Below are 19741 nucleotides of genomic sequence, written 5' to 3' on the forward strand. Positions count from 1 at the left end.
ATTGGGGAGGGGCAGAGAGAGAGGGAGACACAGAATCGGAAACAGGCTCCAGGCTCCGAGCCATCAGCCCAGAGCCCGACGCGGGGCTCGAACTCACAGACCGCGAGATCGTGACCTGGCTGAAGTCGGACACTTAACCGACTGCGCCACCCAGGCGCCCCTCATCTCTTCATCTCTTGACAGAGGCGAGAATAACATTAAGCAGATTGATTTCTATTCTCTCCTCTCTCTGTGGCCATTAGACACGTGTTCCCCTGGAAGCAGCCCAGTGTGGCCTTGATTAATGCCCACCAGTTACTGTGTATACTTTCCTTCCTACTGGCACTTACTTCTTGAGAGGCTGGTCATGGGCAGAGAGCATAATGCAGACGCATGCCAATGAATCCTGATGGCGTGGAGTAAGTCAAATTGGAGACATAGAGCCATCTCTCTCTCTCTGTTCTCGATCCATAGTCATGGCTTATTTTTTCCCTCCTGTGCAAGCAAGGACACTTGTTCAAAGGTCCACATCTGTAGGAAAAAGGTCATGATGTATTGAGCAATCTCATGTAATATCCCAAACCTTGACTATCTCTTGACTGATTCAGTGATTTGCCTCTGTCCAATTTCTTGCTTCTGCAGGGGAGATCCATAGAAATGACACAGGGAGAGAAACCAGAGGCACATTATGGACAAAAAAACAAAAAATTCAGGATAAAAAAGTTCAGTCCAGCCCAGATTCTAATAAGTGACCTGAATATTAAAAGGTGGGAAAAAATTGTGCACGCGCGTGCACAATTGATCTCTGTGATCCCAACTCAACAACTTTTGGCTTCCCGCAACTTGACTACTGTTGACCAGAAGAAGCCTTACTGATAACAGAAACAATGGATTAGTACATCTTTTGTATGTTATAATATGTCTTATATACTGTATTCTTCAAGTACGCTGGAAAAAAGAAAATGTTATTAGGAAAATCATCAGAAGGAGAAAATACATTTGCAGCACGTCATCGTATATTTATTGCAAAAAAATCTGCATATAGGCGGGGGCAGGAGTGCCAGCCGGTCTGCCCTGATCGACGGATCCACAGCTTGGGGACCTTGGATCAGTAGCAGCAGCAGCCGTGGCGGGGACAAGAGCACAGAGTTGTAGTTGCCCATCTGCCTGGCAGTGCACCATGGCCAACGACTACGGCAGCCGTTGTCGCAGGTGAGTGCCTGGCCTTCAGGAGCCTGGATACGCAGAATCACGGGTCAGCGGAGGGATCTGTGACTGGCGACTGTGCAGCACCGTCCTGCTCTCTAGGCCTGGTCCTCTGCTTCACCCCAGTCTCCTGGCTGCCCTCCCCTCCGCCCCAGGCACTGGACCTGACCACCATGTCAGCACACGGGGTGAACCTGAAGCCAGGTTCCAGGCCCCTTTGGCGACTGCTGATGGTCTCCACAGACCTCCTGGGTACTCAGAGAACAGCAGGTCAATCTCTGAGCCATTCACCTTCCATTGGGTCCTGTGGAGACGGTGCTGGACAGTTGCAATAAATGTCTTATGGGTTTTGCTGTCAACACTTAAAAAAAAATCCTGGTATAAGTGGACCCATGCAGTTCAGCTCCAGGTTGTTCAAGGGTCAACTGTATATGTTAAGTATATAAGATAAGTCTATCTTTCACCTTGCCCATTAATGCCTACATTAAATGTAGGCAGCTCTACATTTTTTCAAGGATACTTTTGAGGCAACATTGCCATAAGAAAGACCAATTGATTCCTGTGGCAGATTGTAGTTATCAAAAACGGCCACCACAATATTTCCATCCAACATGCTTTTCCGGAACCTTGCCACTCTACATGCGAGAAGTAAAGACTGTTTTCCTTTCCTTGGCCCGGGGCAGGTTTGCGATGTGTCAACATAGAGACTGTGGTAGAAGTGACATTGTGTGACTTCTAAAGTTGTCTTAGAACAGGCGACAGAGCTTCTGCCTAGCACTCCTGCTCTCTCTCTTTGTCATATGCGCTACCTTGGAACCCAGATGCCATGTTGGCAGGAAGCCCAAGCCACACTGAGAGGTGCCTGTATATATCCTGGTTGACATTCCCAGTTAAGATTTCAGCTGAGCATCAATGTCAACTGCAAACACATGAGCAAAGAAGCCTTCGGATGACTCTAGTTCTCGCTCTTTTTTTTTTTTTTTTTTTTAAATTTTTTTTTAATGTTTATTTATTTTTGAGACAGAGAGAGACAGAGCATGAATGGGGGAGGGTCAGAGAGAGGGAGACACAGAATCTGAAACAGGCTCCGGGCTCTGAGCTGTCAGCACAGAGCCCGATGCGGGGCTCGAACTCACGGACTGCGAGATCATGACCTGAGCCGAAGTCGGCGCTCAACCGACTGAGCCACCCAGGCGCCCCTAGTTCTCGCTCTTCAAGCTGCTGTGGGGAAGAGACGGATGATCCCTGCTGAGCCTTGCTCAAACTGCAGATTCATGAGTAAACTAAGTGCTGACATTGTTTTAAGCTATTAAGGTTTAGAGTGGCTTGTTACGCAGCCATAATAGCTAGAACAGATTTTTGGTATCGGAGGTAGAGAGCTCTCGACAACATCCTAAAGTGGTTTTGGGACCAAGGAAAGGGTAGATGTGGGATAACCCTTGAGGAGTCTGTTAGCTGAGGTCTGATGACCCTGAGGAGGTTGTCTCTGAGGGCTTTTAGGAAGGTGAGGAAAACAATTTTGGAAGCTTGAGGAAAGGGGCCCTTGTTATAAAGTGACAAAAAGTTTAGCCACGTTATCCCCTATGATGACATAGGAAATAGAAATGTCACCTAATGAACTGTGTGATCCAGCTAAGGAGATTTCCAGGCAGAGCGTTAAAGGTGTTATTTAGCCTCTTCTTGTTCTTTATAGTATAATGTGAGGAGAAAACAATACACTGAAGAAGGATCTGTTAAATATAAACAAATCAGGTCTTGCTGTTTCTCAATACCAGCCTCTCCAAATGGCAAATGATGCTAAAATCAACGAATTGTTTCCAAGCAAAGGTCAAATCCAGAGCTACATCCGAAAGGACAAAACTAAGGCTTCATCTAAAGAGAAAACCAATGTCCTAACTGAACAACCCATACACTGAAACCTCAGAAAAATTTAAGGTGGCATCTCGAGTTCCGCAAGCTATGTTAGTCCAATGATAGTAAGGCCATGCCTCAAGGGTAGTGTCTGTTTAAAAAATAAATATTCTAAGAATCTTCAGGGTGTTTTCTCATAGTAGCCTTATGGGACACCCAAGGTAGAATTTCTCGAAGAAATTTGTGGCTATGCGGCTACTTTTGTCTCATGGAGTAAACCTCAATGAAATGTTTAGAATGAAACATAAAGTAGAAAATAGCTCATCAAATTAAGAGTAGGATTGAAGTTCTTCAACCTGATAGAGGATATCTATAAAAACTCCGTAGCTAAAACCTCATACTTAAGAGAAAAGATTGAATGTTTTCTTCCCTAATATCAGGAACAAGTCAAAAATGACCACTCTCACTATTTTTATTATACTGATATCTAGCCAAGAAAATTAGACAACATAAATACATAAGTAAATAAATAATGAATGAATAAGAAATAAAAGACATCCAGATTGTAAAGGATGAAATAATCTATTTATCTCTATTTTCAGATGTTGTGATATTGCAGTATAAATGCTAAGGAATCTACCAAAAGCTCTTAGAACTAACAAACAGGGCATGACACAAGATTAATCTATGAAAATCCACTGTATTTCTATATGCTAGCAATGAATAATCTAAAGATGAAATGATAATTAAATTCTACTACCATAGTATCAAGGTGAGTAAGATACTTAGGAAAAAATTGAACAAAAACGTTTCAAAACGTACTCCCTGAAAACCACAAAATATCTTTGGAAGAAATTCAATGGAAACCCAAATAAAGGAAAACCAAATAGAAATACATCCCATGTTCATGGATTGGAAGTCTTTCTATTGTTAAGATGGTGATGTGTTAATTGATCTACAGATTCAATGCAATCCCTATCAAAAGCTCTTATCTCATAGTTTGCGATAATCTCACTTTTATGTTAAAATTCATATGGAAATCCAAAGGACTAAAAATAGACTAAGTACTCTTGAAAAGGAAAAAAATGGAGGACTCACACTTTGCAATTTCTCTTTTTTTTAATAAAAATATATTTATTTTTCAAGAATAGAATGTAATGACTCATTACTTACATATTGGACTCAGTGCTCATCCCAACCAGTGTCCTCCTTAAGGTCCTTCACCCCTTTAGCCCTTCCCCCCCCCCACAACACCACACCAGCAATCCTCAGTTTGTTTTCTGTATTTAAGGGTCTCTTATGGTTTCCCTCTCTGTTTTCATATTATTTTTGCTTCCCTTCCCTTATGTTCATTTGTTTTGTATCTTAAATTCCATATATGAGTAAAATCATTTCATATTTGTCTTTCTCTTACTGACTTATTTCGCTTAGCATAAATACACTCTGGTTCCATCCACATTGTTGCAAATGGCAAGATTTCATTCTTTTTGATTGTCTAGTAATATTCCAGTGTGTGTATGTGTATATATATGTGTGTATGTATGTGTGTGTGTGTATATATATATATGTATATATATATATATACACACACACACACACACATATATACCACATATTCTTTATCCATTCGTCAGTCAATGGACATTTGGGTTCTTTCCACAGTTTGGCTATTTGATTTGTATTTCCCTGGTAATGAGTGATGTTGAGCATTTTTTCACATGTCTGTTAGCCATTTGCACGTCTTCTCTGGAAAAGTGTTTACTCATGTCTTTGCCCATTTCTTCACTGGATTATTTGTTTTTTGGGTGTTGAGTTTGATAAGTTCTTTATAGATTTTGGATACTAACCCTTGATCTGAGATGTCATTTGCAAATATCTTCTTCCATTTCGTAGGTTGCCTGTTAGTTTTGCTGATTGTTTGCTTCACTGTGCAGAAGCTTTTTATCTTGATGAGGTCATTTTGGCTTTTGTTTCCCTTGCCTCTGGAGACATGTCAAGTAAGAAGTTGCTGTGGTCAAAGTCAAAGAGATTGTTCCCTGTTTTCTCCTCTAGGATTTTGATGGCTTCCTGTCTTACATTTAGGTCTCTCATCCATTTTGAATTTAATTTTATGTATGGTGTAAGAAAGTGGTCCAGGTTCCTTCTTCTGCAAGTCGCTGTCCAGTTTTCCCAACACCATTTGCTGAAGAAACTGTCTTTTTTCCATTGGATATTCTTTCTTGTTTTGTCAAAGATTAGTTGGCCTTACGTTTGCAGGTCCATTTCTGGGTTCTCTATTCTGTCCCACTGATCTATGTGTCTGTTTTTGTGCCAGTACCATACTGTCTTGATGATTCCAGCTTTGTAATACAGCCTGAAGTCTGGAATTATGATGCCTCCAGGTTTGGTTTTCCTTTTCAGGGTTGCTTTGGCTATTCAGGGTCTTTTCTGGTTCCATACAAATTTTAGGATTGTTTGTTCTAGCTCTGATTGTTTTAGGATTGTTTGTTCTAGCTCTGCTGGTGTTATTTTGAGAGGGATTGCTGCAATTTCAAACTTACGACAAAGATACAGTAATCAAGACAATGTCATACTGGCACAAGGATAGATGTATAAATCAATGAAATAGAACAGAGAGTCCAGAAACAAACCCTTACATTTAGGGTCAATTGATTTGAGACAAAATTTTCAAAACAATTCAAATGGAAATGCTTAATCTTTTTAACAAATGGTGTTGGAACAACTGGATAACCACATGCAAAAATACACCAGATACAAATTGTCTCAAAATGGGTCGTAGACCTAAATGTAAAAGCTAAGAATACAAAACTCTTAAAAGAAAACATAGAAGTAAATCTTCATGACCTTGGCCTTGTTAATGGGTTCTTGGATATGATACCAAAAACAACAGCAACAAAATAACACATAGATAAATTAGTTTTTACCAAATTAAGAACCACTTGATACAAATGGCTTGACACATCAAGAAAGTTACAAGACAACCCACAGAATAAGAGGAAATATATTTCAGTCATATATCTGCTAAGGGGATTGTATCCAGACCATATAAAGAACGTATTTGACTCAATAATAAAAAAGATAAATAACCCAATTTTAAAATGGGCAAAGGATTTGAATAGACAGTTCTCCCAAGAAGATATGCAAAGTGTTAACACGCACATGAAAATGTGCTCAACACTTAGTCATTAGGGAGATGCAAATCAAAATTGTAATGAGAGGAGTGCCTGGGTCGCTCAGTTGGGTAAGCGTTAGACTCTTGATTTTGGCTCAAGTCATGATCTCACGGTTTGTTGGATCAAGCCCTGCATCAGGCTTCACATTGACAGCCTGGAAACCTGCTTAAGGTTTTCTCTCTCTCTCTCTCTCTCCCCCTCTCCCCCACTTGTACTTTCTCTCTTTATAAAATATAAAATAAAATCGGACTATAGTGACGATCATGCACTTCTGTTTTTTAAAATTTTTTTTAATGTTTATTTTTGACAGAGAGAGAGAGACAGAGCATGAGTGGGGGAGGGGCAGAGAGAGAGAGAGGGAGACACAGAATCCGAAGCAGGCTCCGGGCCCTGAGCTGTCAGCACAGGGCCTGAATGATCATGCAATTCTTTGGATGTATTAAAAACCAGTGGATTGTATACCTTCATTGGTGAATTGTACGATATGTGAATTATATTTCAATACAGATTTTTTTTTAATTAAAAAGGTTAGAAAGACAGACTGCAAAACTGTCACAGGTTGGCGAAGACTAAAGAGACATTAAAACGAAATGCAATGCAGTATCCTGGTTGGAATCCTGGGATTTTAAGCGTTAATGGAAAAACCAGAGAAATCTTAATGAATTCTATGGTTTATGTTAAAGAAAAGAAAAGGAAAAAGGCATCAGACTCCTGAAGCAAGAACTAGCCACTTCTTATAGAGCAGGGAAGTATTACACGGAGGGCAGAAGCAAATCCCAGATGGCAAAGCCAATAGAGGTACTAGTGAATCATTCCCAGGAAGTAGGACCAAGTTTGGCAAAGATGCCATATTGACTTTGAACCAGTAAATATTGGAAGCTTCCAGTTTCCCCATTTTACGAGTGGTAAGTGCATTATGATATCCTAATGACTGTCCTACAGTTGAGGTTAGGTGTGTGGGGTTCAGACAACTTCTCTCTTTAGTTTCTAGGTCTTCATATGGAGAAGAACTCCATTTAAGTCACGGTACTTGAGAAACACATCCAAGGAGCCTCCTCTACCCCTGCATCTGACTCAGACAATAGGACCCTGGGCCTTCAATCCGAATATGATGCCGAAATGGGATAAGACTTTGGAGGGCGTTGGAGGAGTGACAAGTATTTTGCGTCCGGGAAAGAGGTAAAGTAGGCCAGCTGATAGCCTGTGGCAAGATGTATTTTTCAAAAATAGCCACAGCAGTATTTCCAGTCCTATATACTGTTCTAGAACTTTGCCATTTGCCGTCAGGAGTTGAAATCTGTTTCTCCGTCTCTTGATCCTGGGCAAGCTTGCGGCCACTCCCACAAGTAGAAGGTGATGGAAGGGATGCACTGTGCCTTCCCAGGCTTGGTTAGGAAAGGTGATACAGCTTCTGCTTGGATTTCCTTCTCTTGGTATTCACCCTTGAAACTCAGGCATCATGTTGTAAGAAAGCCCAAGTCATGTGGAGAGGTCACAGGTAAGTAGTCCCCTCGACAGCCCATTATTCACTACCACATATTTAAATGCAAGAGAGATGATTCCACGCCCAGCCTTCAAGCAGCCCAAACTTGAACAAAATGCCACTGATTTAAGCCATTACATTTCGGAGTTGTTTCTTCTTCTTCTTCTTCTTTTTTTTTCTTTTCTTTTTTTTTTTTTTTTAACGTCTATTTATTTTTTTTTTTTTTAATTTTTTTTTCAACGTTTTTTATTTATTTTTGGGACAGAGAGAGACAGAGCATGAACGGGGGAGGGGCAGAGAGAGAGGGAGACACAGAATCGGAAACAGGCTCCAGGCTCCGAGCCATCAGCCCAGAGCCCGACGCGGGGCTCGAACTCACGGACCGCGAGATCGTGACCTGGCTGAAGTCGGACGCTCAACCGACTGCGCCACCCAGGCGCCCCTAATGTCTATTTATTTTTGAGACAGAGAGAGACAGAGCATGAACGGGGGAGGGTCAGAGAGAGAGGGAGACCCAGAATCTGAAGCAGGCTCCAGGCTCTGAGCTGTCAGTACAGAGCCCGACACGGGGCTCAAACTTACAGACCATGAGATCATGACCTGAGCCGAAGTCGGAGGCTCAACCGACTGAGCCACCCAGGCTCCCCGGGAGTTGTTTCTTCTACTGGGATATACTGGGATGCTATAATGTTACAATGGGAACAATCCCAGTGGCAAGTATTTCTCTGTACCCAGCATATGGCACTTATCACTTTTTTTTTTACATTAAAATATAACTTGCATACAAAAATGCACCCATCTCACATTTTCAAGGAATATGATGAGCTTTGACATATATATACCCTCGTAACCACATCCCAGAAGAAGAAATAAAATGTTTTTATCGTCAGAAATTTTCCTCGTACCCACGCCGCGGTGTACTGAAGCCAGCTTGCAATGCCTCGTGAGAATCAATTGTGTATATCCATTCCCAAGTCCTCATTCAGTCACGTCATTTGGCAGCTGGAAATCTTGAAATTGAGAGTATTTACAGCATGAAAATCAACAGATGCTATAAATCAGGACTTTCACCCCACCCACGCTCGTTGTTAAACATTTAACAGACGCTACTGCTCATGGGTTCTTCCACTCAATTCCTCCATGCTCCTGAGGCAAATACTTTTGAAATTTCTCTCATTATAGCTAGTTTGGTCTATTTCTAGATGCTTTATCATGGGCTCATACAGTGTGTATTTTTCTGTGTCTGCCTTCTTTCACTTAAAGTAGTGTTTGGAAATGTATCGGTGATGCTGCCCCTATCAATAATTCACTCCTGAATTGCTGAGTTGTGTTCACTGTATTAACATACAACAATGTCATTATCTTTTGTTGGTGAACGTGTGGGCTGTGTTTCCAATATTGATCTACTGTGAATGAGGCATGGTAGTATTTCACCTGTCTTCTCGTGAACAGACATTTTCATTTCTCTTCAGTAAATATGTAGGCGTGTATTTCTAGGTCACAACTTAGATGTATGTTTAGCATTATTAGAACAAGAGAAACGGTTAACCAAAGTGGCTGTAACACTTTCCTCGGCCACAGACAACGTCCAAGCATTTCAGTTGCCCCACGTGCTTGCCAAAATTTGGTGTAACTGGCATTTTGACTTTTGACTTCATGGACACATAATGGTATTTCATTTTGGTTCCAATATGTGTATCTCTGACAACTAATGATGTTGAGCTTCTTCTCATGTAATAAATCTTGTCATCAATGGCCATTTGTAGCTTCTTTTTTAAACTGTCTGAGCATGGTTTTTTATTGGATTGTTTGTTTTTTTATAATTCACTTGTAGAGGTTCTTCATATATTCTTTAGGCAAGTCTTTTGTTCTATCCATCTGCCTGTCTGTGTATCTGTCTATGTATCCATATCCATATCCATATCCATATCCATATCCATATCCATATCCAATCTATCGTCTGTACCTATTATCTATCTCTCATCTATCATCTGTCTATGTATCTATCATCTATCTACCAATCAGAATTTTTGCCAGTTTGTGGCTTGCCTATTCTTTTTGTCTAATGCTTTTCATGTTCTGGATAAACACGAAGTTCTTTAACTTCCCCTAAGTTGCAAAGATATCCGCTTATGTTTTCTTCTAGCAGTTTAGTGTTCGAGCTAATGTTAGCATTTATTAGACATCTTAGATCAATGTTAAGGCATGTTGGTAAGCAAGATCGGGGTTGAGGATTATTTTTTGATCTACACTTTTATCAGGTATCCCAGCACTATTTAAAATTAACTCTGTCTTCCTAGGATATACCCTTTCTCTTCTCCAATTGAATTGGCATATTGATTTGGTTGAAAATTAATTGACTTTATATGTGTGGATATATCTTGGACTATTTAATCTGCTCTGTTGATCAGTTTATCTATCTCTGTGACACTATCACCCTGTCTTACTTATTGGAACTTTATAGAAAGTCTTCCAGTCAAGGGGTATCCGTTCTACTGCTTATCCTTATATTTATTATTTATTTATTTATTTATTTATTTATTTATTTATTTATTTATATTTTGAGAGAGAGAGAGAGAGCATGAGTGAGCAGGGGAGGGGCAGAGGTAGAGGGAGAGCCAGAATCTTTAGCAGGCTTCATGCTGGAGCCTGATGGGAGGGTCGATCTCCCGACTGTGAGATCACGACCTGAGCCACCATTAAGACCATCGAGAGTCAGACGCTGAACCGACTGAGCCACCCAGGTGCCCACTTGTTCTTACTTTTCATGAGTGTTTTGGCTCTTCTAGATCACTTTAAATTCTCAAGTAAGTTGGAGAAAGTTGTCAATCTCTTTTTTAAAAATATCCTGTTTGGGGCGCCTGGGTGGTTCAGTTGGTTAAGCGTCCGACTTCAGCTCAGGTCATGATCTCACACTCCATGAGTTCGAGCCCCGCATCAGGCTCTGTGCTGACAGCTCAGAGCCTGGAGCCTGCTTTGGATTCTGTGTCTCCCTCTCTCTGACCCTCCCCCAGTCATGCTCTGTCTCTCTCTGTCTCAAAAATAAATAAACATTTAAAAAAGTTTTAAAAAAAATCCTGTTTTTTTTTTTTTAAATTCCGATTACATTGAATCCATTGATAAATATAGGGAGAATGGATAACAATATCAAATCTCTCAAATCTGGTGTATGTCTCCATTTATTTAAGTCTTTAAAGTTATCTTAGCAACAATTTGTTTTCACTGCAGAGGTTGTGTATACCTTTTGTTAGATTTATTCTTAAGTCTATGATGTGTTTTTGAAGTTAATGTAAATAGTATGGTCTTATGTTGTTTCTGATTGCAGGAAAAAAACTAAATATTTTACCATTATTAATGATACTAAATATAGGTATTTCACAGATATGCTTTAACAGATCGAGATGGTTTCTTTGTATTCCTAGTTTGCTTTGAGTTATTATTATAAATGGATATTGAATTTTGTCATTTTTCCCTCCATCGACTGAGATATCATATGGTTTTTCTTCTGTATTCTGTTAATATTGTGAATTACATTGATTTTTCTAAAATTTGACTTTGCCTTCCTAGTATAAACCCTACTTGGTCAGAATTTATTATCTTTTTTATTTATTTCTGGATTTTATTTACTAATGTTTCATTAAAAATATATCTATGTGCGTGAGGAATATTGGTCTGAAAATTTCTTTCCTTGTAAATATCTTTGTCAGGTTTTGATATCAGGTTTATGCTAGTCTCATAAAATAAGTTAGAAAACATTCTCTCCTTCTTTGTTTTCAGAAAGAATTTGTGTAAGATTGGTGTTATTTTTTCTTTAAATGTTTAATATGATTGACCAGTAAAACCAACCAGGACGAAATTTCCTTTCTGGGCATATTTTTATTACAAATTCAGCCATTTTAATAGACATATGGCTATTTAAACTCTCCACTTCATATCCCTTTTATTTTTTTCAAGGAATTTATACCTTTCCTCTACGTTTTAAATTTATTGCCATAAAACTGTACCAATATCTCATTGCTTTATTAATTTTCATAGGTTTTGTAGTGCTGCTCTCTTAATATTGGTAATTTTTGATTTTGTTTATTTTGAAGGAGTTTATCAACTTATTAATATTTCAAAAGGGTAAACTTGAATTTCTTGATTTTCTCTTTTATAGTTTCATAGGAAAGGATTCCTATGATACGTACCCTTTTATATCTCTTCCCAAGAACATACTGATTTTTAAATTAATCTGTGCCGTTGCGGGCATCCATAAAAGCTTTGTTCTTTTTTAACGCTCAGTTGTAGCTATTGTATGGATATGTCACAGTTGAAGGACATTTGGGTTGTTTCCAGTTTGGGGCTATTGTGAATATAGGCAGTGCAAGCTTTGGTGTAGACATATGTTTTTAGTTCTCTTGGGCAAATATTGAAAAATTGAGTTGCTGAGTTTCATAGTCTATGTATGTATAACTTTTTAAGAAAGTGACAGATTTTTTTTCTTAAGTGGTTATGTCATTATCCATTCCCACCAGCAATGCATGAGAGTTCCAATTATTCCACAAGCTTATCAAAACTTGCATTTGTCAGGTTTTTTTTTTCTTCTAATTTGGACTATTCTAATGTGCATGACGTATTACGCCATTGTGATTTTAACTTACATTTTTCAGGTGACAAAAAATGTTAAGCATGCTTCCATGTGCTTATTGACCGTTGATGTATCTTCTTTTGTTCAACTTCTTTTTGAATCTTTTGCCATTGTCTTAATTGCTCGTTTTCTTATAGTTACGTTGTAAGAGTTCTATATATTTTCTGAATATAAGTCCTGTGTCAGATATGAGTATTCTCCCAGGCAGTGGCTTACTTCTTATCTTCTTAATCACGTCTTTAGAAGAGCGGAAGGTAATGATTTTGATGAAGTACAATTTATCAAGCTTTTATGTTTCATCCTTGTTGTGTCCCATCGAAGAAGACTTTACTTATTTCCATGTCACAAAATTTTTCTCTCTAATGTTTCCTTTTACAAGTTTTAGAGTTTGACCTTAGAAAAGATCCAGTGGTATTTTAATAATAGGTTATAACATAACAATGACTATACTAGCACAATGATGCTAGTAATTGGTACACTGAATAAACTTTTTCCGATAAGCAAGCTGACTTCAACAGCATCTCTATATTGTTTTTGGTGGCCAGAGGGAAGGGGGGTGGGGGATGGGCAACATAGGTAAAGGGGATTATGTGATACAAACTTCCAGTTACAAAATAAGGCACGGAGACAACGAGTACAGCATAGGGAAGATAATCAATAATGTTGTAATAGTGTTGTATGGTGACAGATGTTGACTACACTCGTAGGGATGAGCACTGAGTAATGAATGCATGGAATTGTAGAAACACTATGTTGTACACCTGGACTTAATATAATATTGCAGAGTTTGCTTTCACTTTTAGGTCTATGATTCATTCTGCATTCGTTTTTGGTTACAATGAAAGGTTAAGGTTGCGCTTCGTGTGCCTCCTTAGGAATGAGCCGCTGTTCCAGTATTATTTGTGGGAAAGATTCTATTCCGCAGCTAGATTACCTGTCCTTTTGGTCAAAAATCAGTTATGTGTGGTTTTATGCTAGACTCTCTATTCTGTTTTGTAATCTGCATTTGCTTTCACCTTTTAAAAGTTCTATCAGCAATGTCTCGTAGTCTTCAGTGCACAGGTTTTACATATATTTTGTTAAATTTATCCACAAATATTTCATATTTGGATGCTATAAAAATGGTACTGTATTTACTATTTCCACTTCCAATTTTCCATTGCTACCCTATAGAAATATTAGCCTATTATGCTGCTGTATTTCTAAACTCATGTGTTATGATAGTTCTTAATAGATTCTTTAGGATTTTCTAATGCACATGATCATGTCAACTGTAAATAAATATAGCTTTATCCTTTTCTTTCTAAAAATGTCAATTTTTAATTTATTTTTCTTATTTTAGTACTTATTTAGTACTTATTTTTCTTATTTAGTACTAGGAGCTCCACTAAGAATACGAGTGGTGGGAGTAGATATCTGTGTTTTTTTAAGCTTTGGGAAGCATTCAGTCTCTCATCAGTAAATATGATCTTACCACTAGGTCTTTTTGGTAGAAGCTTCTCTTTTTTTTTAAACATTTTTTAAATGTTTATTTATTTTTGAGAGAGAGACAGAGTGTGAGTGGGGTAGGAGCAGAGAGAGAGGGAGACACAGAATCCAAAGCAGGCTCCAGGCTCCGAGCTGTCAGCACAGAGCGCGATGCGGGGCTTGAACTCACGAACCTTGAGATCATGACCTGAGCTGAAGTCGGACCCTTACCGACTGAGCCACCCAGGACCCCTGTAGAAGCTTCTTATCCAAGTTGGAAAATTATCTTGTTTTCCTACTTTACTGAAGCTTTTTCTTTTAAATAATAAACTTATTCATATACAATTAAAGTACAATTAACTTCACATGTTCAAATTGTACGATTTTGTCCACTTTGACAGAAGTATATATTTATGAAAATATCACTACGATCAAAAAAATGAACATTTCCATAACTCGCAAGTCTTTCATGCTCCTTGATAATCTCTCACTCCATTCCTATCCCAAGTGACAACTGAACTGCTTTTTGTTGCCGTAGATTATTTTGCATTTTCCTAAAATTTTATAGAAATGGATCATTATAGGATGGGCTCTTTTTTGTCTGGCTCCTTTTCATCAACCCCAATTATTGTGATTTTCATTCAGGCTGTTGCCTATATTGGTAGTTTTTTTTTTCTTCTTTGTTGTTGTTGTTATTTGTTTATTCATATTGCCAAGCAGTATTCTGCCATATTTTTATGCCACAATCTGTTTATCCATTCACATGTTGCTTGACATTTGGGCCGATTCCAGCTCTATGATATTGCAAATAAATATGCTATGAACACTTATGTACAAGTCTTTGTATGAGCATTTGCTTTCATTTCTTAGGTAAAAACGTAGGAATAAAATAGCTATGTTATAAATTAGGTATGTGTTTAACTTTTTATAAAGCTACAAACCATTTTTTTTTCAAAATTATTCTCCTATTTAACGTCTCATCAGAAATTGAGAGTTCTGTATGTTCTACAATCATACCAAAACTTGGTATGATCAATCTTTTAAATTTAAGCATTTTAGGGGGAACATAGATGATAACTCATTTTAAATTTCATGTTCCCTGATGATTAATGATGTTGATTTTTTTTTTGCCATTTGTACTTATTTGCTATTTTTATATCCTCTTTGGTGAGATGTCTATTCAAATCTTCTTCTCATTTTTTACTTGACCTTTTTTGTCTTCTAATTATTGAGTTGTAAGCATTCTTACTATGTTCTAGACACACATCCTCTGTCGGATATGTATTTTGAAAATGTTTTCTGTCAAGACTGGGGTTTGCCTTTAATTTTAGTAATAGTGTTTTGAAGAGAAAGTTTAAAAACTGATGAATTCCAAGTTATTGAAGTTTTCCTTTATGGTTCATGCTTTTTGAATCTTGAGAAATATTTTCCCAACCCAAGATTAGTAAGGCTTTCTACTGATTTTTTTCTGGAAGATTTATATTTTTAACTCTTGTATTTGGTTTATAATCTTTCTCTAGGTTTTTTAAAGTTTATTTATTTATTGAGAGAAAGAATGAGTAGGAGAGGGGCAGAGAGATAGGAAAACTGCACTGTCAGCATGGAACCTGACACGGGGCTCAAACTCATGAACCATGGGTTCATGACCTGAGCTGAAATCAAGAATCAGACGCTTAACTACTGAGCTACCCAGGCAACTCTCAACTTTTTCTTTTTGATTTCCTTATTATACACTGTGGGAGAAAAAGAGTGAGGGTCATTTGTAAATAGGCATCCCAATTACTGCAACATTGTAGTTTGAAAAGATTTCCCCCCATTGAATTGCCATGGCAGCTTTGTTGAAAATCAATCGACTACATATATGTAGATCAATGACTCAATTTTCTCTTCTGTTTCAGAGGTGAATATGTCCATGTTTTTCTCAAGCCATGCAGAACTAATTACTTTAGCTTTACAATAGTATCGAATCAGGTTTTTCTTATTATTTTTAGAGCTATTTTCATTATTTTATAAAGTTGTTTTGCTACTCTAGGTCTATCACATTTCCATATAACTTTCAGGTTCTACTTTTTTTTAATTGCAAGAAGAAGAAGAAAGAGGAGGAGGAGGGGAAGGGGAAGAGGAAGAAGAAGAAAAAGCCTGCTGCTGATTGGGATTGCACTGAATCTACAGATTAATTTGAGACGGTTGGCATCTTAACAATATTGAATCTTCTTATCCATGAACATTATATATCAATTTATTTCAATATTTAATTTATTTCAATGATGTTTTATAGCTTTCAGTGTAACAAATCTTATACATCTTTTGTAATATTCACCTTAAGTGTTTTTGTATATTAACTTCATATACTCCAACTTCTTCTAGTAGTCTAAACTTAGTTCTAGTGGCTTTTTTATGGCTTCTGTAGGATTTTTTACATGGATGACTGAGGATAACAACAGTTTCTTTCTTTCTTTCTTTTTTTTTTTTTTGATCTGGAGGTCTTTTTTTTTTTTTCATGTCTTACTGCATTGACTGGAACTCTAGTGCAATATTGAAAAGTACTGATGAATATGGATACCTTTGCCTCATTTCTGATACTAAAAAGAAGACTTAATGACATTAAGTGTGATATCAGCTATAGGTTTTTTTTCAGAGATGTTTTTATGTGGTTGAGAAAGTTTTCTTTTTTTTTTTTTATAATTTTTTAATGTTTATTTATTTTTGAGAGAGAGAATGAGCAAAGGAGGGGCAGGCAGAGACAAAGACACAGATTTGGAAGCAGGCTCCAGGCTCTACGCTGTCAGCACAGAGCCAGACGTGGGGCTCGAACCCACAAGCCATGAGATCACGAACTGAGCTGAAGTTGGTCGCCCGACCGACTGAGCCACTCAGGCGCCCCACCTTTTCTTTTTTTAAAACTGTATAACTGATACTTTTGAATTGGAATTTTAATTGTGCCTTTTACTTTTTGAATACTTTACTGAATTCTTAGGCTTTCTTTTTCTGGGATGCAGTTAAGTCACTTGGAAATTGGTTATTTTTAAGTTTTGTTACTCGGGACCAGAGCAGGCTTTAATCTAAGGTGAATTTTTCCCCACTCTTGCAGTAATACCTGTCAGAGTATTCTACTGTTATCTCACAATTTGTGACCTTTTTTTTTTCTCTTTGGAGCATAGGAATACAAACTATTCCTAGCTCTGTGTGAGCTCCAGAGATTGCTGCCTCTGCTTCCTTTCAGGTGATTCTAGCTTTAGGTAGTATCTTTACATGTATGTGCTGACTATTATTCAGCTGTACAACAGAGAGGAAGCCTCTACAGATTCATTTGGTTCTTTTCATGAGTTCATCTCTTTGGTGAAACTCTCCATCTATTTGAGCATGTGCCCAACATGTGATCCAGACCCACTGATATATTTGTTATCGTTATTTTAAAGACCCTTTATGATCATGTCAATATCTAGGTCTTCTTCCCATCTATTTCTCTTGAGTGTTTCTCCCTGGACCAAGGAATTTCATTTTCTGGTCTCTCTATGCATATATTTTTTTAAATGTTTATTTATTTTTGAGACAGAGAGAGACAGAGCATGAACGGGGGAGGGGCAGAGAGAGAGGGAGACACAGAATCCGAAACAGGGTCCAGGCTCTGAGCTGTCAGCACAGAGCCCGACGCAGGGCTCGAACTCACGAACCATGAGATCATGACCTGAGCTGAAGTTGGATGCTTAACCGACCGAGCCACCCAGGCGCCCCACTCTATGCATATTTTTGATAGCATGTTTGAATTGTCTCTGATATATCAGTAGATTCGGAAATAAATAATATTATAGCCCAAATTGGACATACCTATTCTGTCAGACTGTGTTTTGTGAGGATTAAGCCCATTTCATCTTTAGCTGAGTTTGGTCCGGCTTTTCTTGCAACGTAGATTCAGTTTATCGCTGACTTCAAATGTTTTGAGGGCTGGATCAGGACTTTACTTCTAGCATGGCGAGGATCTGAGCCCTCAAGAAATTTTGTACATCATTTTGTGCTTTGCAGTTCAGTGGTCTCTGTTTTTCAGGGAAAATACGCCAGATTTGTGGGTCACTAGAGAGTTCTCTTTGCTCACCAATACCACCTTAAGATCTCAAAACCTCAGAAAATCGATTTCCACTCAGCTGCCCTGCCACTAGCCTGTGTTACAACTGTCTTACATACTACATAGGGGCCAGAGTATTTTGTATGGGTTTTTATCTGATATCCTTTCCCATCCCAACTTTCTGAAAGTTGCTGCTGTATTGCTGATGATGGCTTGGCATGACTAAAGAGAGAGAGTATCTCTCAGTTTTCCTGCCTTGCCCTCGTCGTTTGGCACAATTCCCCTTCTACTCATTTAAAGTTCAAGAGGAAGAATTGACAGGCTGGTTGGTCTCCCCTTTACCCAGGTTTCCTATGGATTCTTCCTCATCCCACAGCACTGCCAAAAATAAAAGCTGTCATGGGTTTCTTCTCTCCTAGGAAGAGATTTTATTTTCACTTTCTGAAATTTAGATTTTTTTTTTTTTTTGCACTTTCATCTCTCTGACAGTCTTGAAAAAAAGACAAATTTTATGGCTTATCTTTGTCGTGAGTAAGAGGAGAGTAACAGTCTCTTATCCACAATTAACTAGGAATAAAAGCTATTATGGGTCTCTTCTCTTTTAGAAAGGTGCCATCATTTTCTGTAGGTTAGCTTTCTTTCCAAACTCAGCTCTATTGTGTGTTTGAACACACACACACACACACACACACACACTGTATGTGTGTGTAGCAGATTTGGCTAATTCTCTTTGTCAAGGTGGGAGTGACGGTCATTTGTGACTTTCCACATAGTAGCCAGAAGCAATATCATTTGCATTTTAAACACTGAATGTATGCTCTCCTTACCTAAAAAAACAAACAAACAAAAAAAACCAAAAACAAACAAAACAACAACAACAAAAAAAAAAAACCAAAAAACTATAAGCTTCTTGAGGGTGAGAAATACACTTTTTAAAAAATTTCCCACAATGCCTAGCAGTTACTTAGTACATATTTAAAATGAATACCTCACATCTTATCTGATTATATCAGCTCATCGGTGCCCAAGGAAACCCAGAAAACATGTAAAAATATTTATAAAGGTCACTAGCAGAGTCCTTGTGTAATACAGATCTCCTGGATCCCAATAATTTTGCTGTACTCTGTCGTATTTGATTTGTAATCCTAATGACAGTCTATGTGGTATTTATCTCCAAGTTGCTAGGTTAACATCCTCGTCTTCATCTTCTAGGCATCAGGCTGATGTCTAGGTCAGCATCTACCTATTTTGTTTTACAAGTGAATTTTTTGTGCCATTTTTGTCATTTTAATGGAGTACTTTCCCACGTGACCAATTATTGAAAAAGTAAAAGATAGCAAAGATGGAACTACACACTCACTGGGGGAATAAATATGTAAGTACAGACCCAGACATAAGCTTTGCCATAAACATGATATAGATAGGTCGGTATGCACATCAGGGTGCATTAAATAGTTTGACAATTTAAATGCCTTTAAAATGCGTGAACGCCTGATCTCCTTTTTGTAGCAATTTCATTTTTTAATATTTTACATTCCAATTTTCCTCCTTTTAATCTTGCTTTTCTTTCCTGACGCTACTATCCTGTCTTGAACAGGAGGGCTATTATGGAGCAGGCAAGTAGTCCTTTAATTGAAACACTTAAGGGGTGCGCTAGAAAACTATAAAGACTTTTAAGAAAGAGCAAAGCTTTAATAGGTTCTCGTGTACTCGTGTGGTAACCTAATTCAATGCTCTTTCAGCAATGCCGGAGGATGTTGCTAATTTATGGGTGTGATGAGCAATAAAGCAATAATAGTAATCGAAAGGTGCAATTTTCCTTGTTTAGGGGGCATTTATGGTTATGTATTAAAACTATAAATACTTCAAAAGGCTGCAAAACTGATCTATAG

The sequence above is a fragment of the Panthera onca genome, chromosome F1 (assembly GCF_046562875.1).
Source record: "Panthera onca isolate mPanOnc1 chromosome F1, mPanOnc1 haplotype 2, whole genome shotgun sequence".
Classification (NCBI taxonomy): domain Eukaryota; kingdom Metazoa; phylum Chordata; class Mammalia; order Carnivora; family Felidae; genus Panthera; species Panthera onca.